This window comes from Acromyrmex echinatior, chromosome 5 (assembly GCF_024713525.1).
Source record: "Acromyrmex echinatior isolate Ae372 chromosome 5, ASM2471352v2, whole genome shotgun sequence".
NCBI lineage: Eukaryota > Metazoa > Arthropoda > Insecta > Hymenoptera > Formicidae > Acromyrmex > Acromyrmex echinatior.
In genome coordinates this window covers 2,307,597-2,333,442 of record NC_141856.1, presented here as the reverse complement: position 1 = coordinate 2,333,442, position 25,846 = coordinate 2,307,597, and the positions used below count along the sequence as shown (strand labels likewise).

The 25,846-nt window shown below is 46.3% G+C and overlaps 1 protein-coding gene across 2 annotated transcripts in view; it reads right to left on the bottom strand.

The window, feature by feature from the left end:
• LOC105148625 (cilia- and flagella-associated protein 58) overlaps positions 1-25,846 on the bottom strand; it is a 550,890-nt gene that overhangs the window by 2,024 nt on the left and 523,020 nt on the right. The gene's annotated exons all lie outside the window — the stretch shown is intronic.

The window sequence follows — 25,846 nt, the reverse complement described above, 5'->3', positions numbered from 1 at the left end:
TGGCATAAGAGGCAAATTGGCATTCCATTTATGTATTTATGATAAAGAAAACAAGTTACTGCAAAATGTTTCTTTTTTAGCATAAGTACTTTTCCCTTTAAGTTTTATGTAAATCAGACAAGATTTTACAATAGAAAATCAATAGAAAAGATATACAATAGAAGATCAATTTCAATAGAAAAAGAAAAAAGATTCAAGAACAGGTAAATTTTTTAGTACTTCAAAATTTCATAGTCACTAATAATTTAATAATGAAAAAGTATTATATTTTTGTACAAAAAACGAATACCGATACTTAATATTGTAATTAATATTGTTTCCTTTATTCTTATTTAATCGATAGAGAAGATAAAGATCTTAAAAAAAGTACGAGGGCAAGTCAATAAGTTTTTAAAAAAACATAGTAAAACACATTTTTTTTATTCGATTCATTTTTATTTCTCAATATGGTTTCTTTTCAGCTTAATACACTTGATCCAATAATTCTCCAACTTTTTCAAGCCGTCTGAATAATATGATTTGTCCAACCCTTCAAAGTAAACCTCTGTTTCGGCGATGAGCTGTTCTGTGCTGGTGAATCTCTTTTCTACGAATCATTTCTTCAGGTTTGGAAACAGGAAATAGTCGCAGGAGACTGAATCTAGCGAATATGCTGGATGGGAAAGCAATTCATAGCGGAAATTCATTGAATTTGGCCATCGGTGCCGTGTGAACCCGTGCATTGTCTTGATGGAAGAACACTTTCTTTTTCGTCAAATGGGAACGTTTTTTCTTTAAAATGTTGTGAAACAGTCCAATAAGGCTGCGTAGTAATCGCCATTGATCATTTGCTTCGACGGAAGGTAATCGATGATATGAATTATACCGCGTGCATTCCAAAAAACTGTGGCCATCACCTTTTCGACCGATTTCACGATCTTCGTCTTCTTCGGAGCTGATTCACTCGGTGAAATCCATTGTTTTGACTGTTCCTTCGTCTCGGGTGTGAAGTAATGGATCCATGTTTCGTCCATAGTAATGAATCGACGCAGAAATTCATTTGGATTACATCTCCAAACTTTGTTTTGAAATCATCACATGATCGCGCTTATGGTGATCAAACGCGGCACCCATCTTGCCGATAGCTTTTTCATACCCAATTGTTCGTGCAAAATTGAAATCACTGTGTCACGTGATATGCCTGTGGCCTCAACAAGCTCGTGCATTTTCATTAGTCCATCAGTCAAAACAATATCGTGAACTTTATCGATGATTTCTGGCGTAGCAACCTCAATTGGACATCCCGAATAAAGTGCATCACATGTGGATGTACGACCACGTTTAAATTCATTCACTCAATTGTATACAGTCGCAAATGCTGATGCAGATGTGCTATGATTATCCAATTCGGCTTTGATTTCTTTCGGCATGAAACTTTTCATATATAGATGTTTGATCACTGCACGAAACTCGTTTTTTTCCATTTTGCAAAAAATAAAGATTGTTCGTTTTAATTGTCTACAGAAATGAAACCACTCGATGAATTCCGCTCAAAATTTAAGTTAATAATAATCAGCTGAAAGATGCTACTTGTCAAAAAGTAATATAACATGACACTGCGAGTGCCCTCTAACAGATTTTCTAAGAATTTATTGACTTGCTCTCGTATTATGCTTTCATTTTGGAGCCCTTGGGGGGGTCACTTAAAGAAAACTTATTTCATTAGAACACAATTAAAAAATCTTTCAATGTTCTTATTGTATATGTATCTTTTATCTTAATTTGTGTAGTTTCTTAAATTCGAGAAATATAACTCGTTATGTCTCTCTGGCGTGCCATGTACTACTCAACGACGTTCCATTGATCATCAAAATATCAAATCTTGCTTGGATTTTTCTGCGAATTTGTCGCCAAATAACGCTACGCAAAGTTTGCTGTCAATTTGCTGTCAATTAATTTGTCGCTATACAATAAGCAAAGGCTTGCTATCAATTTGATAACAACTTGTCCTTAAACAATGCTACACAAATCTTGCTGCCAATTTGGTGTCAAGTTGTATAAATATTGCTTTTTTTTGTCATCAATTTGCTGCCAAATTGTGACATATAATTTTGTTATTTACTTGCAAATTGCTGACACTATTTGATATATTAAATCTTGCTGCCAATTTGTACCCTTTTTGCTAACAAAGATTTGCAACAAGGTTTTATAAAATTAGTTTTCGACAAGCAGGATAAGTATGTGTATGCTGTTCCCGTATTATTTTATCTGATCGAAATTTTTACCATAAGCAGCGATGCAAGAGTGAATTTCGCAAAATATTATGTCTGAAAAATTTTTTATGATAGTTATATGAGTAAAATTATATATATATATATATATAAATCGACAAAACGTATTTTCTCTTTAATAGATGAAAGATTTTGAAAGAAAAGTTATGGGATTTAATAGTGCGATATTTAAAAAAAATTATAAAATCTTTTTTTTGCAATAAAAACCGCAAAAAGTTTTCAAAGTTTTTAATATTTTTTATTAAAATGATGTTCGACTTATCTAGTATACCATATTTAGTTGTTTTTTTTCAAAACGATCAGAAAGGTAGTACATAGCTTAAAATAGTGAAGAGTTTGAGCGTGTGGCGTACAGTTAGCTGGGTGTTGTATGAGATTCGGCTACGCATATTATACTAAGTATTAAATTCAGCTATGTACATATGCTTACGTGAAAACTCGAAAAAATTGAGAACCGTCTCCCACATCTTTAATTTTTTTGGCAGCGAGTAGTTCTCTATCCTGCTTTACATGAAATATTTCTATGTTCATAATAGACTTATTTTAGTCTTTCGCGCTCTGGGTCGCGTGAATCACTGTAGAACACTATCAGCTATGATTATTAATGTTAGCGTGGTTACCATTATTGTTTAATTTTAACGCTTGGTGAACTTTTCAGTAAGCCCATTCACAACGCGTCTTTATATACATAACACTTATTTAAAAATACTTGCCATATTGGTTCTTTTTTGCTATTTTGTTATTTTCCTTTTGATTTGACTTGGTGCAGTAGAAAATGTCTGCGTCACTGACGAATCATAAATGCGCTGTGTATAATAACTTTTTTTAGCATGAAGTACCTGATAAAGAAAGAAAAAAAAATAATTAAAGTTAGAGATGAAGCAATTCATTTTGGTAATGAGTTTTAACGACCAATTGTTGTTCATAACATTTTATGTGGAAAATGTCGAGTTTTCCAGTATAAAAAAGCAAGCTTGATATTGAAGACGAAAGTGATAAATAATCAACTTCTAGTAATCCAACAGTATGCATTTTAAATCTAAAGTAGACGAATGATGAACGAATTGAAGTTCAAATCTAACGAACCATTTAGATTTACAAGTTGTGCTGTAAAAAATATCACTGTTATTTCAAAAGAAGCGCGTATGCAGTCCTTCATTAAGATGAAGTTTTCTCTACCAGCTTCTTCTGGAGTGACAGTGATATTTTTTACAACAGAATTTATGAATATAAATGGTTGGCTGGATTTGAATAATTCGTTTATCATTCGATTTGTCTACTTTAAATTTAAGATGCATACTGACTGTCAGATTATTAGAAGTTGATTGTTTATACTTTTGTCTTCAATATCAAACTTACTTCTTTATATTGGAAAACTCGATATTTCCCACATAAAATATCATGTACAATAATTGGTCATTGAAGTTCATTACCAAAATAAATTGCTTCATTTCCAGTTTTAATTATCATCTTTTGTCCAGGTACTTTATGCAAAAATTTATCGCACCCAACATATTTAAGATTAAAGACGCGTTGTGAGTGGACATACTGAAAAGTTCACCAAGCGATTAAATTAAATAATAATGATATCTGCGTTAATATTAATAATCAAAGTTGATAGTGCTCTACGGCGATTCACGCCACACAGAGCGCGAAAGATTAAGATATGACATCTACTATGAACATAGAAATATCTCACGTTAACAGCAAGATAGAAGACTCGCTACAAAAAAATTAAAGACGTGGGAGACGTCCGCAGTTTTTTTGCAAGTTGTTCTCATATAAGCATGTATATATAGCTGAGTTTAATACCAGTAGTGTAATATGCATAACCGAATTTCATGCAATATCCAACTAACAGTATGTCACACGCTCAAACTTTATTATTTTGATCTATGTATTACCTTTCTCATCGTTTTAAAAATTAAAATATCTTATACTAAATAAGTCGAAGATCATTTTAGTAAAAAATAATAGTAGTATCTTAAGTACATCCTATTAAAAAAAATATATTAAAGCTTTGAAGACTTTTTGCGACCAGTCAAAAAAAAATTTCATAGTGTTTTTTAAACATTTCACCATTAAATCTCATAACATACTTTTCTTTCGTCGAAATCAATTTATCCATAAAAAGAAAATTCGTTTTATTGATTTTTAATTTTATCCATATAACTATCATAAAATTTTTTTTCAGATATAATATTTTGCGAAATTTATTCTTACATCGTTACTAACTTATAGTAAAAATCTCGACCAGATAAACGCGGAGGCAGCATATACATATTTATCTTACTAGGCCCTTTAGCTGGGTCACTATAAATTTATCTAAAATATTGGGAGTATAAATTAGTTCGGTCCGTTTTTTTGTGTTCAAAAATGCATTTATTTCAAAACAAAATGAATGAACAGATTAATTAAAGTATTGTCTATCGCTGGCTACTACTTTTTCCCATCTCTCAGGCAATTTTCGAATTCCATCTCGAAAAACGAATGACTCGTCTTTGGAGGCAATCCAATTTTGGAACCAATTTTCAATTTCTGCGAAAGAAGTGAACCGGTGACTTGCCAAATAGTGCTGCATCCTTCGGAATAACCAGTAATCAGAAGGAGCAATGTCCGGAGAATACGGCGGGTGCGGTAAAACATCCTATTTGAGCGTTTCCAAATATTTTTTTATGACTTTTGCGACATAAGGCCGAGCGTTGTCATGAAGAAAAATAACTTTATCATGTCTTTGCTCGTATTCCGGCCGTTTTTCTCGCAATACACGGCTCAAACGAAGCCGATTAATTGTAGCCGATACCGATCGCCCGTAATGGAATCGCGAGGTTTCAACAGCTCATAATAAACAATACCCTTTTGGTCCCACCAAATACAGAGCATGATCTTCGAACCATGAATGTTCGGCTTTGATGTTGATGTTGAGATCGATGGCAACGATTGACTGGGCTTAGCGTAGTATTTTTTCTTCTTGGGGTTGTCGTAGAATATCCACTTCTCATCTCCAGTCACAATCCAATTCAAAAAACCTTTTCTTTGTTGTCTTTGAATCAGCTGTTCGCAAGTGAAAAATCACCTTTCAATGTCCCTCGGTTTCATTTCATAAGGCATCCAATTTCCTTGTTTTTGAATTATTCCCATGGCTCTCAATCGTCAGAAACGGCTTGTTGAGTTACTCCCAATGATTCTGCAAGCTTCTCTTGCGTTTGATTCTGATCTTCTTCGAGTAATGCCTCTAATTCTTTGTCTTCGAATTTTTTTGGCTGTCCAGAGCGAGGCTTGTCTTCAACGCTGAAATCTCCATCCTAAACGACGAAACCATTTCCTACATGATTTATCAGTTGGAGCAGTGTCACCATAAATTTCAACAAGCATTCGATGGGCTTCAGCTGCACTTTTCTTCCAATTAAAGCAGAAAATTAGAACCTCCCGCAAATGCTGCTTGGTTAACACAAAATTCGACATTTCAAACACAGTAAAAATCAAGGTTTTTGTATAAAACTCAAAGCGATATAAACTGAATATTATTAGCAGATGTCTAACCTCTCTGAAAATGCCAAAATCAGCTGTCACTATGAACTATTCACAACAGCCGGAGCCATCTTTTGGAAAACGGACCGAACTTGTACTCCCAATACATTTACATAGAACTAAATTATAAAATAGTTTCATTTTCTGCTTTCCAAGATAGTTATAGCTTCATGCTAGAGAATTAGTAAAAATTTTTGTTATTTTATTCACACCTTTGATAACATTCTTTCCTTCTCGAATTATTATAACTTAATTACTTGTAATAATTATTAAATATGAAGTAGTAAACATATTTTATTTATATCATTTATTTAACCAACGAGATAAGAACATATATTTATGATAGAATAATGAACTATCACTATTCAGGCCATGTTTGTATATTACTGCCAGTTGATTATCAGTACTGAAAATCTGCGGTATACGTAACGGGGACAATAAATTTTAACAATATAATATATTATAATATTGTGTGAAACACAAACTAAAGAAATCAAAGCCTTAAAAAAACGGTCTAGCTGGATCTTAAATGCTTATATAATTCTTGTGTGAATTTATATACTACTATATGTAGTCCCCAGAATCGTGCGCCGAAATGATTTTTCGGTCTTGAAAACACTAACTCTACTAAATTACCGCAGTAATATCACGAGTTAAATTGATTAACAATTTAAGAAATTTTTGATGTTTATTCACATCTTCGAAACAATCTTAATAATATTGAATAACATAATGTTTTTCGCAATAAGAATTAATTATTTACCTAAAGAGACGTTGTTTCTTTATATGCCAATTACTGCGAAGAATATTACTAAGGCTTCGGTAGTCTAAAGACTTTAGATGCTCACACAGAATGCAAGAGATCTGGGTTCGCCTCCCGGTAGAGGTATAATATTTTTCGCAATAAGAATTAATTATTTACAAATTTTAATATGTTATTCAATATTATTAAGATCATTTCGAAGATACGAATAAGCATAAAAAATTTGTTAAATTGCTAAGTCAATTTAATTCGTGATATTTCTGCGGTAGTTTAGTAAAGTTAGCGTTTTCAAGACCGAAAAATCATTTCGACGCGCATTTCTGGGGACTACATAATATATAAATTCACACAAGAATCACACAAGCATTTAAGATCCAGCTAGACTGTTTAAAGCTTTAATTTCTATAATAAATTTTAAGTATTGATAGTCAACTGGTAGTAATATACTGGTAGTCATATACGTATGATAAATGTCTATGTATCTATTAAAAGTCTTAATATGCATTGTATATCGGAGTAATGTTAGTTTTAACATTATATAATTGTCTTTGCCTTGTATGTGTGTATATATATAAGTATGTATGTATGTATATTTTATTTTATGTTTTTCCCTTAGGATTACACATTATTTACAATAACTCTTACACTAACTTAAACACTAACTTACTCTAACTTAATCTAATCTACATCTATTCTCTCTCTCTCTCTCTCTCCTCCCCCTCCCCCTCCCCCTCCCTCCTCTCTCCTCCATTCCTCTCCCTCCCTCCCTTTCCACTCGCACTCGCCCTCTTTGCCTATACCTTTATGAACTTTCGTTTCCATTTACATTTTTGCCTTTTCTTACTCTCTCTCTCTCTCTCTCTCTCTCTCTCTCTCTTTCTCTCTCTCTCTCATCCATTCACTCATTTACTCACCCTCTCCCTCCCTCAATTCCCCTCTTCCCCCTCATTTTCCCCTTCTCCCTCTCTCCCCAGAATCCTCCTACATTCTTTTGCCAACTACTTTCTCCCTCTTTCCAGCTCCTGCATTCCTTCCGGACATGTTCCCAAGTCTCCCTTTACTCTCCGCATAACCGACACATCATCCTATCCTCTTCCTCCCTTCCATCATCTCATTTCCATGCCTAAACCTTGCTATCTTCTGCCATCTACATTCCCCCCATTCCTTTCTCCAGATATTTCAGGACTCCCTCCTTCTTTACCTATCCATACCTATCCATACCTATCCATACCTTTCTCAGAGATCTCGGCGTATATCAGTACAAGGGCATTCGAGATAACATATAAGTTTTAATAAATTTTAATAATCATATACCTTTTCCATTATTGTATAATAACAAAATTGATTTTCAAAACATGATATTAATTATTTACCATTTTGCATGTGCGTTATACCACATTTATAAACACAAGATGTAAGAACTCGCGTAGTCGTGCGCGTAAAATGCGAGATCAATAAAAGATCTCACATTTAAATCTTACGTTCTTTTTTTCCTTTTTTTTACATATTTTTTCTAAAATAAAGTTATTAATAAACTGCAATCGCACTCACGAGCGTGGCGCAACTTCGTCGCACATTCACAGCTAAGGTTCTCGTAGGCGATCGGATGCCGGGTGGCGTTAAACGAAACGTGACAAAAATGCGTCTTCCCGCAACCGCTCTTAAGGGCGGCACATAATTACAAAACGATAGTTGAGTGCCAGGCACGAGCGAGCGTGCCACTCTTTCCAGAAATTACGCGATATTTTCTTTATGCTTTATGCTATTTTAATGAGCTGCGAATATCGACGGGCTCTCAACCGGTAGCTCAGCCTCGGAAATGGCAGAGGGGGCGGTTCGTGGTCGAGGATAGCAGATCGTTTGGAGGAGCGAATAGGAGCGAGAATAAAGTACACACGAATTTAACAGTAACAAGAGTAACAAATATATTAAATGAGTCTTCGATTCACATTTACATTTGGCGATACAACCGAAACGATAAATTCTACGTGAGCGCAACAACTGATTTACATAAGCCCGAGGTTTTATACTAGGCGTATCAATGTCGTCTTACATTCTCGCGACACGAACTCACGCCACACGGAAATACTCTCGCGAATTATACGAATTGCCTCGTAAATGTTAAGGAATTCGGCAGCTTGTAGCGTGGACACGACGTGACCTCGTGCGCGCTCGCGGAATCTCGCGCTGCTCAGACGCGACGCAGGGGGAGGCTCGAATACATGCCAGCTCGGTGATACACAATCTCGGTACGACAGAATACGCACACTCATCAATTGCGATTATCAATCGGCCTTAAGGGCTATGACATAGAAAACCGAATAAACAGGCAAATCTTACGCTACAGACGCTAGAGACGATACGCGATACGCAATACTCCGGCACGGGACTTCGACGCAACATATGATCCGCGATAAAAAGAAATCCCGACAACAAATGACGAGGCTGTGGCCTTGGCGGACGCCCCAGAATTATTCCGACGACAAGGGCCGTTCCGGGAGGCGACACGCGTACTCTGATCCCGCGAAACTCTAGTACACGATGAGGCCACATGCACTTACTCTTATCCGATATAAATTCGATAGCTACTCCTCCCAGACGCGGAACCCGGCGACTTTACAGAGATGACATTCGTCTCACCGCGGTTCCCTCCTGGTGCTCGTTCTAACTGACCTTGGAAGGCTCGTAATCGGTTGTCGTCTTGCGTCCTCTCGTGTGCTCTCTCCGAGCGGGCCACAGCCCAAGTGCCGGGCGTTAATCCTCCCGAACGCACGCAGGGCTCGTTATCCCCGCGAGGAGGCCTTATCGCCTGATTGGCGCGTGGCCTCGCGGCTTTCCGCTAATCGCGGAAACCGCGTCATGTCCATCGCATGTCCTGGCGCGCGAAATTCGAGAGATCACTGTAGTCTTTCTCAGGCCTCCTCGAGGCGCCTATCCGGGGCTCTCGCTGTCCTTGTAGCGCAGAGTGGCCTTCCCCGGCATGTCGTGCCGACTCTCTATCCGCTTTGCGCCTGGAAGAGGGTGCGATAAAAAATGCTTTGCGACAATAAAAAAAAAGCGTACGGTGCGGGAAGAATATCACCTGCGTGCGACTCGGGGCCAGGTATTATCGTGCCCCCCGGCGGGTCTGTCCTCAGCGGTCGTCTCTGGACTCTCAATCCTTGTCGTTCTTCCTCCTCTTCTCCCCGGTGAGATTGCGTCACTCCGCCAAGGTCGAGGGAGTCGCCGGCCTCTGTAACCCTCGGTACGGGAATACACCGAAACGGGAAAATAAAAACGGCAGCGTGGAACGCGTAAGATACACGAACGACGACGCGGGAAAAGCGCAGGTGCGTCCGCCTCCAAAATGTGAGAGGACCCAGGACGCTATATTGCACTATTTGGTCAGGCCATGCAGCCCTTGTGACGGATGGAAAACGTCACGTCACAAAACATATTAATAACATAGGGCGAACATATTTTTTTATAATTATTAAATTTATACGTGCACTTTAAAAGTTTTAAACTAACAACTAAAATATAGTCAAACGTTAGAATAAATATAAATAAAATTACTGAAATCATATCGAAGGTTGGACACAATGTAAATAAATATTATAAATAAATTAAATCTTCTTTGTGTCAGTGAGTAGTAAAAAATTCAAATTAAAATTACTCTCTCTCTCTTCTTTGTTCAAATGCAAAAAAGAAATGGAATCATGAGTTAAAGTTTTTATAATTATTTTTATATAAAGTCAAATAATTGATGTACCTTAGTCAAAATTGAATGTCCTGAAGTACGTCTATGTATACATATAAAAAATAAATTAAATATAAGTGTTACACGTCCAAATTCCACAGTTCTTTTTTCGATTAGAATTTTCGTCATCACCAAAAAGTTATTGATAAGTAACACCGGTAGACAATCTGTTTCTACCATAGGGAGTTACAATAGTGACGAGCCGAATAACATTCGCCTTTTTAAGACTAATAATCCATTCGGGACGAAGTTGTTGGATTAAAAATTTAAACCAAGTGACGAATAGATGAACTTTATCTTAAGGGACAGAAGTAAATAGATTAAGAATTACAAACTTATAGTAGTTGTCGGTAATAAATAACTCATGTGGCTCTAAACTATTGAACATCCGGAAAATGGTTGATGACGAAAGTTGTCTTAGACACATATTCCAATATTATTGTACTTTTTTGAGGAATTTATACTATTTTTTTTTTGTTAGTCCAAAGGATCAATTAAAAATACCCTACGATTTTTGCTTGAACGTTAAGAAAATTTTTTATTTAAAGTTGTCATTTTTTGCGAATTTTTGTAATAAAATTTCTTTGAAGCATTGTAATTAATTGAAAATAAAATGTTATTTATTTGATTCATATTTATCTGTCTTTGTCTGACTTCGAGGTACAAATTTCATATGTTTTCAGCTAAAAAATACTATTCAGTCCAGAGATATAGCATGACAAAGTTGCTGAATTTCACAAACCCTGGTGTTATAAGAAGGTAACGAAAAATAACAATATCATACTACAGGGTTAAAAGTATATACAGTTAAAGTTTAACATACTTATTCTCTTGTTTAATGCAAATCTTAAGTTGCGTGAAACGGGCTGTAATGAGAACGAGATCATAGTAAAAATACTTGGCGTGCCCGGATAGCATTTATTATATTCTTATAAATTCATTTATAATTAACATAATGTTTTGAAATATATAAATAATAGATGTGATGTATAAGACGTACAAGATCCGGGGATAGTATAAATATGTAAGACCAGCCCCTGTATTCTGAAACTCGTTATACAATCGTTATGTATTCATAATGACAGTTGCGCAGATACTTTATATAATAAAAAAGCTGCGCAATTGTCGTTAATTATAAACTCATAACGAATTACGGAATTCCGCTGCAGTAGTCTTATTCTATCAGTATCTTTTATCTGCACGAAAAAAAAATTTCGGCTGTAGCAGCAAGATATTCAGTTAATTGAGTTTCAGTTAGAGCAACATGTCTGTTCTCACTAACTGAAGCGCTGTTTACATTAACAAATTTTCGGTTAGAGGAACCAAAATTTTCCGTCTCAAGTATACAATCGTAGCGAACCATTCGGTTACTTGCACAGAGTGCGAAATGAGATGTAGTAAATTGCGACAAGAAACGATCTCTCTGTTATTACAAACAAAGAGATCTGACAGATGAATCCGGCGAGTTTTAGCACTTGATAGCAGTTTATGCCTCACTCGGCAAAAACATAGGTGAGTTACAGTTGCGTTGGTTAAAATTTTGACTAATTTTTTATAAAATCTAATTGATTATAATAATTGAGGTGCCAAAAAAATTATGAAGCCCGATGTCCATGATGTTAGAAATCGATCTCAGATGAAGAAAGAATTGACCAATCGCATTGGTCATGTGACCTTATCTCAACGAGGAAGTGACTATCAAGGTGTTCGAGGAATTAAGTGTCTAGGTGTTGTCTACATATTCGTCATCAAGAAAGTGGGTGTCTAAGTGTTCGCAATCGAGGAAGTGAGTGTCTAGATATTCGCTGTTAAAAAACTAAGTGTTTTAGGTATTCGTCGAGCAAAGTTAATCGAAAACTATCTCCAGCAATTAAAACATTCGATAACGCGAGCCATATTGTATAGTTATTACAAATGAGAGTGAATAGTCAGAGCGGCAGAACGTCTGTTTCTTATTACTGTAAACATTCGTAAATATAATCGAGCCATGATTGACACAAACTAGACTTTTAGCAGAGGCAGCGTTAACATTCGGTTGAGATAACCAAAAACAATTGTCTGAATAGCGGAAACCTATCACAGGAATTTTTTTGTTCTTACAATCGAGTTTTCATCTGGTCCCTAGAAAACAAAAAATTTCGGTTGTCGTAACGGAAATACAGCCAGCCCCAAATAATTCCGAGTGACCTTGACCTTGTCATTCCGAGTGATTTTGATCTTGATCCTCAAGAAGGTCAAGGTCATTGATCTTCTTGAACTAAAAAGTTATTAATGAAAACGTTTTTTTGAATAGGACACTTTTTCAATACACATTCCAACATGAAGAATGTATTCATTACTCGACGATACATAATTTAATGGATATAAAGAAACCATTAATTTAAAAAATAGCGATATTATATCGTTAAAATCATATCGTTTTTTAAACATAAATTTTGTTAAATAAGTTCGTAGTGTCCTTCTCATACATCAAATCGTGGTAAAGTAGAACGCATATCACACCATAATCACTCAATATTTTGTGTATATACATCAAATTCAGGATCAACAAAATTAACAGAGTGATTAATGATCTGATGCACATAACTAAGTTTTTTTAAAAAATACATATCCTTTTCACGAATTATTGTAAATTATACTGCCTGATATAATACATTCTATACAATACGTTCTTGAATTATTTTCGTTGTGCAGTACGATCTTTCACAAGAACAATAAAAAAGATTTACTGCTATGTTTAATAGCACTAAAAACTCATTATTCACCAATTACCCGTCCTCGATTATATTTTCTCCGATCAACTTTTGCTTCATCGACTTCCACTATTATATCACGATTACCAAGCATACTAATTTCTTGTCTCATCCATTGAGCTAATAACTGGAAAATAACAAAAAATATAACAATCAAAATCGCTTTGCGTGGAAAGTCGTGTGACCTTAACTAAGCAAGGGAGGAGTGATATATGGGTTAGGATTATACCTATATCCATAAGTCCAAGTATCCAGTTATTATATATCCATAAGTATTCCCACAAGAGGTGGGATCATTTCCGATGCGATCCGATACTTCGGTTGCATCTTGATATGATTTCATTACGGGTATAGCGAACCCGCGGTGCCTGAGCTCTCGTAACCTCCTCCCTTGCACCACTGGAAGAGACCGAGCGTCCGAGTTGCATCTAACTTTTCGGATGGCAAGGTGGGCCCTCTATAAAAGGTCTCCCTGTCTTGTGATAGTAGTGCGTTGGGGGATGTCGCGAGACTCTACGGACGAATAAATTTGGATGTTGAGTGACGGAAGTGCAGATGGATTTAGATAGTTTGTGTATGGTGACTGAAGTGACGAAGGGACTAATTTCCCCTCGAAGTGTTGGGTGTGCTGAACGTCGGTGCGCTGATGAGTGCTGCTGGACAGTGTGACATCTATGTATCGAGGGACTCAGGTCAAGAGTTGGTTTGGGTGTTCCGTGGTGGATGGTCCGGTTGGCGACACTAATGTGTAAATAGTGTCGGTTGATCGGAGATGGTACTGAGTTTGTGGGTTTTGTGACTATGGGTATGGACGAGCGGTGGCATCGCAGCATCAGGGAGTGGATTATCTCCTTCTAGGAATTTTGCGGCGCATGTTGCCTTCCCTGATGAGGACGATTTTAACAGGAGGACTTTGAATGGTGAGTACGTCTACATTATTTGAATAAGGTTATGATGTACTAAGTGTCGATGAAATTGGGCTACTTTCTTGATGGCCTCCTGATGAGAAGCTATCTCCTCATTCGACCCGTTGATGGGCCGACCGCGTACTATCTTGCGGGCTGGGCTAGGGGCTGGGCGAAAGATGTGCAGGTGAACCTCTCGTCTGAAAATCATCGTCGACGTAATAATGTGGACATGAACTTGGAAAAAGAAGACACACGGCAGGTGATCGAATTCCTGTCACAGTTTCCCAGGGATAGTGTCCCCGCTCCGGGCGATCCAATCCTACGGGGGAATCAAAGCAGAGGCAAATCGTGGAGTTGCCGGCGGCCTCCGCAGTCGATATGGCTACCGCTGAGAGCAGAATGACCTCCCCTACCAGTTGGGATATATGTGAGACGTCCAACTCTGGTATATCTAGATGAAGTACGTTAAGAGAGCGGCGTAAACTAGCGGTGAAGCTAAAAAATATCTAGTGCTGTAAGTGATAAGTGTAAGAAGAAAGAAGTCGTAGAGGTCATTGGAAGTCAGGATACTGTCCTGATGATCAGTGATGAAGAGGAGAGTACTGAGACTGTTAAGACTGGACCGATAATTGTCTCCAATGTGAGTCTCCCGAATTGAGGATTCGCATTGTGAATGGTGACATTGTGAATTCGTCAGTGACTGCGGAGACATCGGATGTGCTCTTGGTTATTGACAGCTCGGGGGATCGGATTAATAAATCAACGGATTCAATTGCGTCAGCTGACGCGGCAGCGCCGAGAGGCAAGAAGAGGGGACGGAAATCCAAGAAAAGTAACATTCCGGGTGCTAAATCGCTTTCGAAAATAAGTGCAAATAGGATGGACTATGAAGATGACATCCTAGATAAACCTGATTTTTTACAAATCAAAAAGAGGGATTACCAGGCCGATAAACGTAGGAAAGTGCAAGAGTGCTTCTTGGACGACGCGTTGTCGTATAGGCAGAAGACTGCGGTGGACGAAGTCACGTACCTATTCTCACAAATGTCGCCTAAGATAGTAATGACCGAGATCTTGAGGGTTCTTGACGCGGCAAGTAATGTCCAAAGGAAAACGACGTCAATGAAAGGTGACCTTCGCCGACAAATAATTATCAACGTAAAGGTGACCAGGCAAGCGGTACAACATGGCGGCGAACTCGACGAGGGCTCAGATGCCTGTTGAGATCATGAGTGGCAGGTGTCTGGATCTGAAGCGCGAGATTGCAGGGCTTAGGAAGCAGATGAAGACAATACAAATAGACAGGGATAGCCTACAATCTTTAAAGAGGCCTTCAATCTTTCGGGAACTCTTGGCTAGGGAAATAATAAAGAGTGATGGGGGAGATGGGCGATGTGCCTGATTCTGACTCCCCGGAGCCCGAATCTTCAAGTAGGCGTCTTAAGGACCGGAATGTTCTGAGATATCTCTCCAGTTTCTCCTCTGAGAGGGGTTTCTAAAAGGATATCGGAAGAATCTATCGCGCGAAGGAAGATGGTGGATGGAGAGGGCATATCGTTGCTCCCCATACTGTGAAAGGATGAGCTGACATACAGCGGAGTGATTCTGGCTGGCTTCCCTCTTTTGGTCCTAATAGGGGCGAAGCATGGGAGACGGTGTCAAGGAGGAAGAGAAATAAGAGACATAAGAAGGGCAAAAAGACCAATACAAGGAAAGTGTGGTTTTGACGCAGGATTCTACGGCGGCTAGATTGGACAATGGTGGTGATGCCGTTATTACGAGAAAGAACATGTCGTTTGCGATGGTTGTGCGTAACGGTACACATAGGGGTGTTGTATCGATCCGGTGTTCGCGTGCGTTCTGGACCTAGGATGCAGTCGATGGTGTCTGCAGCGCGGCTTCCCCGTGCTGGGTCGCGGAGACTTAACTCTGCGATGATACTAATCCGCTGCGAGGAAGGAGTCCTACATATGCAGAAGTAATGGGGGAGGCAAGGTCCGGTATCTCATTGGATGAACTGGGCATTACGGACACCAAAATTAGGAAGGCGAAGACTGACGGTCTATTAGTCGAAATATCAGGGGAGAGTGTCAGCCCTAAAGATGACTCACTAGATCAGACTCCCTTTTCAAAGATAGAAAGGGAGTTAGAGTTGTGCGTCCTGTAAGGAAAGCCGAATTTCGTCTCCTGTACTTGGACTCAGTAATGACTGTGGAAATTACAGAGGCTGTTGCGGCTCGTGGGAAGGTACAACTGGATGACATTCGTGTGAGGCCGTTGAGACCTAATAGAGGTGGCCTCAATACTGCTTGGATGCAATGCTCAAAATCCTATTATGATCTATTACAGAAGGACGGTGATTTACGTGTCGGGTAGTCGCGAATCCGTATGATATCACTCGCTAAAAGAAGACTTCAATGCTATAAGTATTTCGCAGTGGATCATGCGAGAGTCAATTGTATAAGTGCTGTTGATAGGAGCCGTATGTGCTTTAACTGTGGAAAGAAATGCCACATGGCGGTTGACTGTAAGGCTCTGTCTCATTGTCCGGTATGCGCTGCTAGAGGCTTGCCGGCTGGGCACAGAACTGGAAGAGAAGGATATGCTCCTTATAATAGCCCGGTGCGAATGACCGCGCCTGTGAAAAGGATTAGTAGGGACGATAAATGCATGAATTATGGGGAGCCGAGTGCGGCTGCTCCTGCGTCGGAAGGTGTTATCCCCGTGGAGGAGGAAATGTTGTTCGACCCGTCCAATGGCTAATATTGAACAGATCAATGTCAACCGGTCAAGCCCTGCGTAGGACATGATTGCGCGGGTGTGCGAGGAGAGGAGACTTGGTCTTATCGCGATATCGGAGCCACACTCAGTTATACAGAGTGAAGGTTGACTCTTTTCTTCGGATGATCCGCCGACTGCTGCGTTGATGTGGCAGCTTTAAGATTCCTGCTTTAAGATCTCATGCTCGCCTCTGTTTAGGGGGGGGAGGGTTTTATTGCGGTTGAATAAGGGAGAATGGTGGTTAGCTGTTATTTCTCCCCTAGTTGGTAGAGTCTCTATCTCCAGCTGTAGTGAAAGATGTAGTTGGAGTGTTGTTTTCGCCTGGGACGAGAGATTGGGTCTGTCCCTTTCTCTCGCTGGGATGACACTCTGGCAGTGTTTGGGGAGGAGATCGCCGTAGTCGTTACAAAAATTAACATTGGCAAGGCGCCTGGTCCGAATGGGGTGATGGCCGGGTCATTAAAAACTCGTCGGATATTTTGATAGGATTGTGGGCGTGTTGTTTACGGCATGCTTCAGGGAGAGTGTCTTTCCAAGGATGCTGGAAGATGGCACATTTGGTGCTCCTCAAGAAGTTGGGAAAACCTGATTTTGCTCCATCTTCATACAGGCCGATTTGCCTGTTGAGCGAGGCAGGCAAATTGTTCGAGCGGCTTATATGCGATCGTCTTGTGAGATGCTTGGATGCGTCTGGGGATATCGCGCAGACCCAATACGGTTTTCGACTTCATATATCAACAATAGATGCGATCTAGAGATTTAGATCGATTGTGGATGATGAGGTACGAGACGGGGGTGTGGTGTTGGTTGTGTCATTTGACATACCCTTGTGGCTGGGTTGCGACATTGTCCTGACGAGGGAGCTCCCCTTGGATCGCTTTTGTGGCAGGTGGTTTAAGAGTAATCTGTACGAATTCCTTCGTTAAATTACGTTAAAAAACAAGAGTCCGTACATCGGATCTAACACCCCAAGGGAGTCTCTCTCTTTCTCTCTTCGGAGGGGGGGAACTCCTGAAGGTCCCGTCCTTGTTGGGACGCCCGGTAATCGCCCGAGGTAATCGCCCGGTGGCACGGCACTGTCAGGGGGAGCATTGCTCCTTGTCCATCACTCGGGGGGGGGGGGAAGATGGGCGTGTCACCGCGGTGCGGTGCGCGCCCGGAAGTGGGCCGCCCTGGGAAGAAGTAGCGATCCTCGCTTGACTCGGCTGAACGGCGATCGGTGTTCTTGGGATGTGGATCCGCATAGAGATACTCCACGCTGAGACCGCCGCCACCGTCCCGAATGGACGGCCGCGGAGCCGCTCGGAAGTACTTCGAGGTGGGGTTCGTGGCCTGGGCCGCGCCCGAGCCGCTCCGACGTATTCGGAGATCTGGATCGGGCGCGGCATTGGATGGCCCAGCGATGGCGCCCCTCTTAAAGTGAGGGCGCTGGGCGGTGTCTTGACCCATTCACGAGTATTGATCTCTCCGCGGATGGGCATGCTGGTCGCCACGGCAGGAGGAGGCGTCGAGCTTGGCGATCAACATTGCTGCCTCTTGCGCCGGAGAAACGTTCTTTCGATAGTTCCGGTGGGGACTCGGACACATCATCCGTAAAGAAGACGCGCCGCGCGGTCCGATTCGTTGGACTGCGAGACGCTCCCTTCCGGGGATGAAACCTCGGGAGCATAGGGAGGCGTAGAGTGCGTTCCTCCTCGACCCCGAGACGCGAAAAAGACCGGATAGGCCGGAGCACGTTGGTCAATTCCCTAACGAAAAGAGGAAACAGAGAGAGAAGGCGAGGACGGCCGAGAAACTCTGAGAGACTCGAGGGACAACGTGTTCATAGTTGACTCTTCGAAGCCTCCAGGATCTAAAAGAAATGCCCGTCGCATTAAGAAGGTCCTAACAATGGACTACAGTCCACCAGCCTGTGTCGGTGGCGGCCGTAGCGGTAGAGTCACTCGAGCTCCTGGTTAAGGGACTCGAGCGATTCAAAAATATAAAAGGCGATATTGTGAGCAGCCTTTGGAAAGGACTCACAGAGCTCATGACTGGTACCGCGGTATTGGAAATCCGAGCTATAGAGGGAGGTGGACGACGCCTGCGATGTTTCGGACACGATGACAATAGCGAGAAAGCTCAGAAAGGAGATCACGGGGCTCTCTTGCGAGAGGGATGAGTTGCGGAAAGAACGAGGAACTACGCGGGAGCCACATCCGGGATCGCGGAACGGTAGACTGATCGATCGATCGACCGGTTCTGCCTGGCTCGGTGGCGAAAGCGGAATTTCCGTTTCCTCAGCGGAGGATGCGAAGCAAAACGAGAGAGAGTGAGACTGTGCCTCTTCTAAATCCTCTCCAGATTGGGGACAAGGGGACAAGGAATGTCTCAGAGATTTGAAGATCGCCTTTTCATGGAAAATCCAAACGCCTTGATGATGCACTCGGGGAGATTGTGGAGAGAGTAGTTGCCGAGATGGACTGGGGCGTCCATGACACCCGCTGCGGCTAATAACGTCCCTCTCTTCGTCTCTGTTATGACTGGCGAGAATGAAGAAAGCACAGACATGCTGGGAAGGGTCGTCGAGCAGCTTGTTCGCAAGATCCTGGTACGCCAGCTAGGCAAGAAGAACACCAAATTAATGCACCCGCCAAACGGAAGGGGGGGGATGAAGGAGGAATATGTCTTCACAGTTAGAAGACGCGGAGGAAAATGGCAGGAGAATCCACAGACCGGGTGGGATCCTCGATCGTCAGCCGTGCTGACCCGAATGGAACCAGGGGCGCCACAGGCGTTTCATGAAAAGACTCCTGGGTGGCCGGAGCGAGTAAGAAAGGGGAAGCTGGCTCGGTCCATGCTAGAGCATAGATGACGGTAGAAAGCCAGAGGGGGCGGGCGAGGGCCCATAAAGAGACCATGCCTGTCCACTTCCCGCCAAAAGCCGATGCGAGGATGTAAAGGAGGAAACCCGAAAGCGCAATAAATTCAACAGAAGGACGCGCAAGAAATAGAGGAGCCTTGCGGGGAAGATAACCCAGCGAGGGTAGTCAAAGTCAGGCTGCCACGCTGCGCGGCCGTCACAGCTCCCTCAGGGGGATATGCCGAGGCCATGAAGAAAGCCAAGTCGGCGGTCTCCCTGGGGGATCTCCGGTCTACGTGTGCGGAGGGCGATTACAGGTGCTCTTGTGTTTGAGATGCGGTGGGGAGAAGAAAGCCATTAAGCTGGCAGCGGTCTTTAAAGAGAATGGAGATTGGTGCACGCCCCGTTAAGATGACGGAGTTGCGGCTTTCCGGACTTGACGATTCAGTTGAGCATGGGGAGTTGCTCTCCGTCCTGACGGAAGCTGGAGGTTGAGGGGTGAGGGTACATCCTCCCTCTCGCGGGCTGCTACCTTGTCGTGGGGGCTCCCCCACGGGTCGCTTGCGGCACGTGGGGGTCTAAGAACAGCCTGTACGGACTCCCTCCTCACGGGGGGAGTCTGTACACCGGGTCCGGCACCCCAAGGGGGGGCCTCTCCTTGTGGGAGGAACCCCTGGGGGTCTCGTCCTTTTCAGGACGGTCCCCAATGTGCCGATAGGGGTTGGCGGTCCCGACTTCAATCGCCCGGTGGCACGGCACCGTCAGGGGGAGGATTGCTCCCTTCCCGTGCGTGATGTGGGGTTTCGACCCCCACTGCGCGTGGACCCCCGTGGGGCCCTCCCCTCCTCCCTGTGAGGTGAGGTGGTTCCTTTGGGGTTTGCGTGCAAAAGGGTTCGACGCGGGTGCTCCCGCAGGCGAAACGGCCCGTATGCTGGGTGCTCCTGGCTACGGGCTGTCTCATGCCACTGAGGGGGATGGGGTCTCCGAGAGCCTCGGCTCATTGCACCGGGAACTTCTCCCTCCTCGAGAGGTGCGGACTATGTCCGTAGGGGAGGACGGGGCCGCGCGGACTTCGGTCCGTCGCGGAATCACCCGTCGCTCCTGGTGGGGGGGTCGCGGCTGCTCGGACATACTCCGAGACAGGGCGCGCGACTCCCGCCCCCTCCGGGCCGCTCGGACGTATTCCGAGGTCGGGGCCGGGGGGGGGGGCGTCGAGTATTGTGCCCGGTGTCTCCGCGACGGCGTCCCTTCCGAAGCGGGACCCCGGGCAGCGCAAACAACGCTGGTCGCCACGGCGGCTAGGGTCCGGAAGGGGCGCCGCTTCCGTGACCTGAACCGTCCGTGGGGCCGTCCCGGGTGGCGCCACCCGCAGCGGTGCCCTCGACATCGGAGACGAGGGACCCCTGAAACTCGTGAGTGGGCTCGCACATCCGCTCACGGGGAGTAAGGGGCCGGAGGCCAGTGTCCCCGATGATACATTCCGGGGACCCGAGCCATATGCTAGCCCCCCGGGGGAACTCGGGGCCCCCTCTCCTGATTCTTCGGGGGAGGAGTGAGGGTACACCCTGGCTGGTGGAGCCGCTGCGGGCCGTGGGCATCAATCTAATGGACAATATAAATTCTCAACATAATGTGGAGGGAGAACGCTCACTTCAGAGTGTAGAGGCGGACGCTCGTTCAACTATGAGCGACAGTTCGCGCAAACAACAGCAGCAGGGCCGGGGCGCGCGCCGAGGCGGTCGCCTACGAGGGAGCGCTGTCGAGGGCCGGTTCTACGGTCTCGCTGAGCTCCCTTGGAGGAGAGAGCCATAAACGGCCGGCCGAATGTGTTGTCTCCTCCTCGGATTCCGAGGGGGAGTCAACAAAAAGGTCCAGGGGGAGGCCAGCTCTAAATCCCGAACATGTCGGGAAATATACTGCCGAGGCAATGGCAAAGAAGGCCGAAAAGGCTAAAGCCCGGCAGCTAAGAAAGGACCACCGGACGATTTTAGATCCGGAAGTTGAGCCGTCCTCCACATCGGCCAGGAAGGCCAAAGAGAATGCTGTCGAACTCGCCCTCGAGTTCGACGAACAACCGATTTGCGCAGTCGCCGCGGTCGCAACACGCGAACTGGCGACCATTGCCAAGTCGGTTGAGCGATCACAGAACATCAGGGGCGACATAGTGAGGAATATGTGGACAGCATACACCAAGCTGTCCGCAGCCCTCACGTCAGTCTTTACGAGGGCGGGTGATAGCAGCCTGGCCGCGAACGTAGACCAGAGGGAGGAAAGCTCCAGACCCGCCTGGGCGAAGGAGAGACGCCGGTTGAATGAAGAGTTGGTGTTCCTCCGCTCCAGGGTCGCGGTACTGGAACACGACCGGGGGAGGTCCACCTCCCGCCGCACGTCCGGCAGGGATAGGGTGCATTCCGGGGATGGAATGGCACTCGATCATGGAGTGGTCGGGTCCCGATAGCCTGGCTGGCGACCGCAGTCCAATTAGGACTAGAGGAAGGACTGCTCCCGCGGAGGGGGAGAGGCCGCGCGTGACGGTCACGGAGGAGGACCTGAGATCTCCATATTTCAGGCCTCCTCTGCAGGGGGTTAGCAAGCAGCTGAACCCCCTGGCGGCCGTCGCGGACAGGACCGCCCCTGTCGGCAAGATACCCCCTTCGAAAAATAAAAGGAGGGAGAATGCCGACAGGGTCGATGATGAGGAGGGCCGCATCGAACGGCTCATCGTGCGGCTCCTGCCCCGTCTCTTGCGGGAGATGGGGGTCGCCCCGATGACGGCGCCGTCAACAAAGCCGCGGAGCGGTCTGGCCGCTGCCACACCGGCGAAGAGGGCCGCCAAGGCCGCTCCTAAGACGGGAGAGAGCGCAGCCAACGCGCCTTCCCCCGCCGCTAAGGCGAATCTACCGCCCCCGGCTGTCCCCAAAACATTTGTGGACGGGGGGACGGAGACGGACACGAACGAGGCGACCTGGGCGCAGGTCGTTTCGAGGGGGGCAAAGAGAGCGGCCGCCAAGGCGAAGAAGGCGGAAGCGGAGCCGCCCCGGCCCCTCCCCAAGAGCGCGAAGAGCGCTGGGGCGCCCGTGGCCCCCGCTCCCAATAAAAAGGGGAGCGGTGGGAAAAAGGGCGGGACGGCGATGAAGGGGAGCACTGCCGCGAGGCCTCCAGCCTCCGGCAAGAAGGCTCCCCTCCCGAAATTGAGGCCGCCAAGTTCAGCGGCCATAGTGGTGACCTGCGCCGACCCTACCTCCTACCAAGAGGTGGTAGGGAAGGCAAGATCCTCGATCTCCCTCAAGGACGTGGGGATCGAGGATTTCCGTCCCAGGAGGGCCATCACAGGGGTCCTTATTTGGGAGGTCCGGGGCCCGGAGAGTCGAGTCAAGGCGAACGCGCTGGCCGAGAGGCTGACGGCCGTCTTCGCAAACAGGGACGACGTGAGGGTGTCCCGCCCATCGAAGACGGCCGAGATCCGGGTCACCGGACTCAATGATTCGGCCACCCCCACCGAGGTGGCACAGGATCTGACGAGGGCCTGCAAGCGATTCCCACCGGAATTTAAGATGGGAGAAGTCAGCAGGGCCCCCAACGGGCTGGGCACCTGCTGGGTGCGGTGCCCCGTAGAGGCGGCCAAACAATTAGTGGCCGCCTCACGAGTCAAGGTGGGGTGGTCGAGCTGCAGGGTGGCCCTGCTGCCGGCCCGGAGCCTCCAATGCTTCCGGTGCTTGGAAGCTGGCCATGTCCAGGCCAAATGCACAAGCACCGTGGATCGCTCCGGTGCTGCTACCGGTGTGGGGGCATCGGCCACGCGGCGAGAGAGTGCCGCGCTAAGGTCGATTGCCCCGCGTGCCGCGAGCTCGGCCGCCCCTCGGGGCACCGCATCGGCGGCGCCGGATGCGCCGCCGCTAAAGCGAAGGGCAAGAAGGGGGGGCAGAAGCCCAGTGGCCCCCTCACTGCCGTTGCGGGACAACCTCCCGCGGCGGTAGCGACCACCGCAGAGACAACGTCGGCCGTAACAGTGGCCGACATTGAGATGGCCGTCGTGGAGGAGTCACCCCCCACGGCGGTCGCAGACGTGGCCGACAAATCCAACGTCGGTGGGGGCGAGGTAACAACAATTAATGTCCCTTGTCCTCGCTCAGGTTAACCTCAACCACTCGGCCGGGACCAAAGCATGCTAATGCAGTGCCTCGCCGAGTGGGGGGGTGGACTGGCCATCGCCGCAGACCCATACCATATCCCAGAGAGTCACCCCAACTGGGCGGGGGACTCCCTGGGACGGGTGGCGGTGGTCAGCCGGCACGCGCGCAACACCCCGCCGATGATTCCAATATCGGCGGCGGAGGGGTTCGCTCTGGTAGAGTGGGGGCCCATCGATGTAGCGGGGTGCTACTTCCCTCCTCGACTAACGAGGAGGGAATATGAGGACGCCCTGGAGTCTCTGGGGGAGCACATCAGACGACGCTCCCCCAGACCAGTACTGGTGGGTGGGGACTTCAACGCCCCCGCTTCAAATGCGTTAGAGTGGGGTTCCCCATCCACCGACTCCAGGGGCGACAGCACCCTGCTGTGGGCGGCGAGGCACGGCCTAGTCTTGTTGAATAGAGGTCGTGCCAGTACCTTCGTGGGGGCCTGGGGGGAGTCCATTGTCGATCTGACGTGGGCGACCCCCGCGGCTGCCGCCAGGATACGTGGTTGGCACGTGGACGCCAGCTCCTTAGGAGAATTGTCGGAACATCGTCTGATCCGCATGGAGCTGGTGTCCACCCCCACGGAGGTGTCGATAAGACGCCGCCTACATGAGAAGGAACGGCGATGGGCCCTGCGCGGGTTGGACCCCGGCGCCCTCGAGGTGAGCCTCCTCTCCTCCACGTGGCCGGAACCCAACCAGGCCCGCTCGGTGGAGGAGGAGGCCGAATGGCTCGGGGACGCCATGTCGCGCGCGTGCGACGCGTCGATGTCCCTCTGCCATCCTGTGGCAAGGAGGGCAGTCTACTGGTGGTCCCAGGAGATAGGTGAGTTACGACGGGCCGCCGTAGCTGCCCGACGGAGGTTCACCCGCCGCAGACGACGGGGCACCGACGAGGAGGTGGAAGTGGCCGCCGAGGCGCTCCGTGAAGCTAGGAGCGCCCTTAAAGCGGCCATTAGGAGGGCGAAGGCCGACGCTTGGCGCGACCTCGTCTCCTCCCTTGACAGGGATCCGTGGGGGAGGCCCTATAAAATTGTGATGAAGCAATTTCGTCCGTGGGCCCCCCCGATAACGGAAACCCTGGACGCTCAGTTCCTGGAGGATGTGGTGGCCGCCCTCTTTCCCAATAGGGAAAGGGAAATACCGGAGAGGGTCGGCCCCCCGTCCGAATGGACGGAGAAGCTGGGCGTTATCCTTGAGGAGATGGTGATGGCCTTCGCCCGCCTCAAGGGGAGGCCGCGGGCGCCCGTACCCTCTGGTGTACACGGAAAGGTCTGGCTCGCCGCGGCTCCCATAGTGGGCAGCCGTCTGAGGCGGCTCTTCACGAACTGCCTCAGAGACGGCATATTTCCCAGGCCGTGGAAAAGGGCCAGGCTTGTCCTCCTCCGTAAAGAGGGCAAGCCAGCGGAGAGTCCCTCCGCTTATAGGCCGCTATGCCTGTTGGACGATGCGGGGAAATTGCTGGAGCGAGTCATCGTTGCCCGCATCGTCCGGCACCTGTCCCGGGATGGTCCCAATCTATCCCGCGGTCAGTATGGCTTCCGGGAGGGTCTATCGACTATCGACGCCGTCAGGCAAGTCAGGGCCCTCACGGAGCAGATGACCGCGGGAGGGGAGGTGGCGTTGGCGGTATCCCTTGACATCGCCAACGCAATAGCATCCCATGGGGCCGGGTAGTGGGGGCGATGAGAGGACATCACCTCTTGCCCCCCTACCTGGTCGCTATTATAGAGGACTATTTCCGGGACAGGCAGCTGGAGTTCCATAACAAAACGGGACTTCAGCAGCGGAGGGACGTGTCGTGCGGCGTTCCACAGGGGTCCGTGTTGGGACCCCTACTCTGGAACGTCGCATACGACTACGTTCTCCGCGCGGCCCTACCCCCCGGCTGCCACGTCGTTTGTTACGCGGACGACACGTTGGTGGTGGTCGGGGCCACGACCTGGGGGAGAGCCGTCGGTACGGCAAACGTCGCAGTGGCGTGCGTGGTCGGCTCCATTAAGGAGTTGGGCCTGAGGGTGGCCCCCGCTAAATAGGAAGCTTTTTTCTTCCACGATGGAAAGAGCGGGGTGCCCTCTC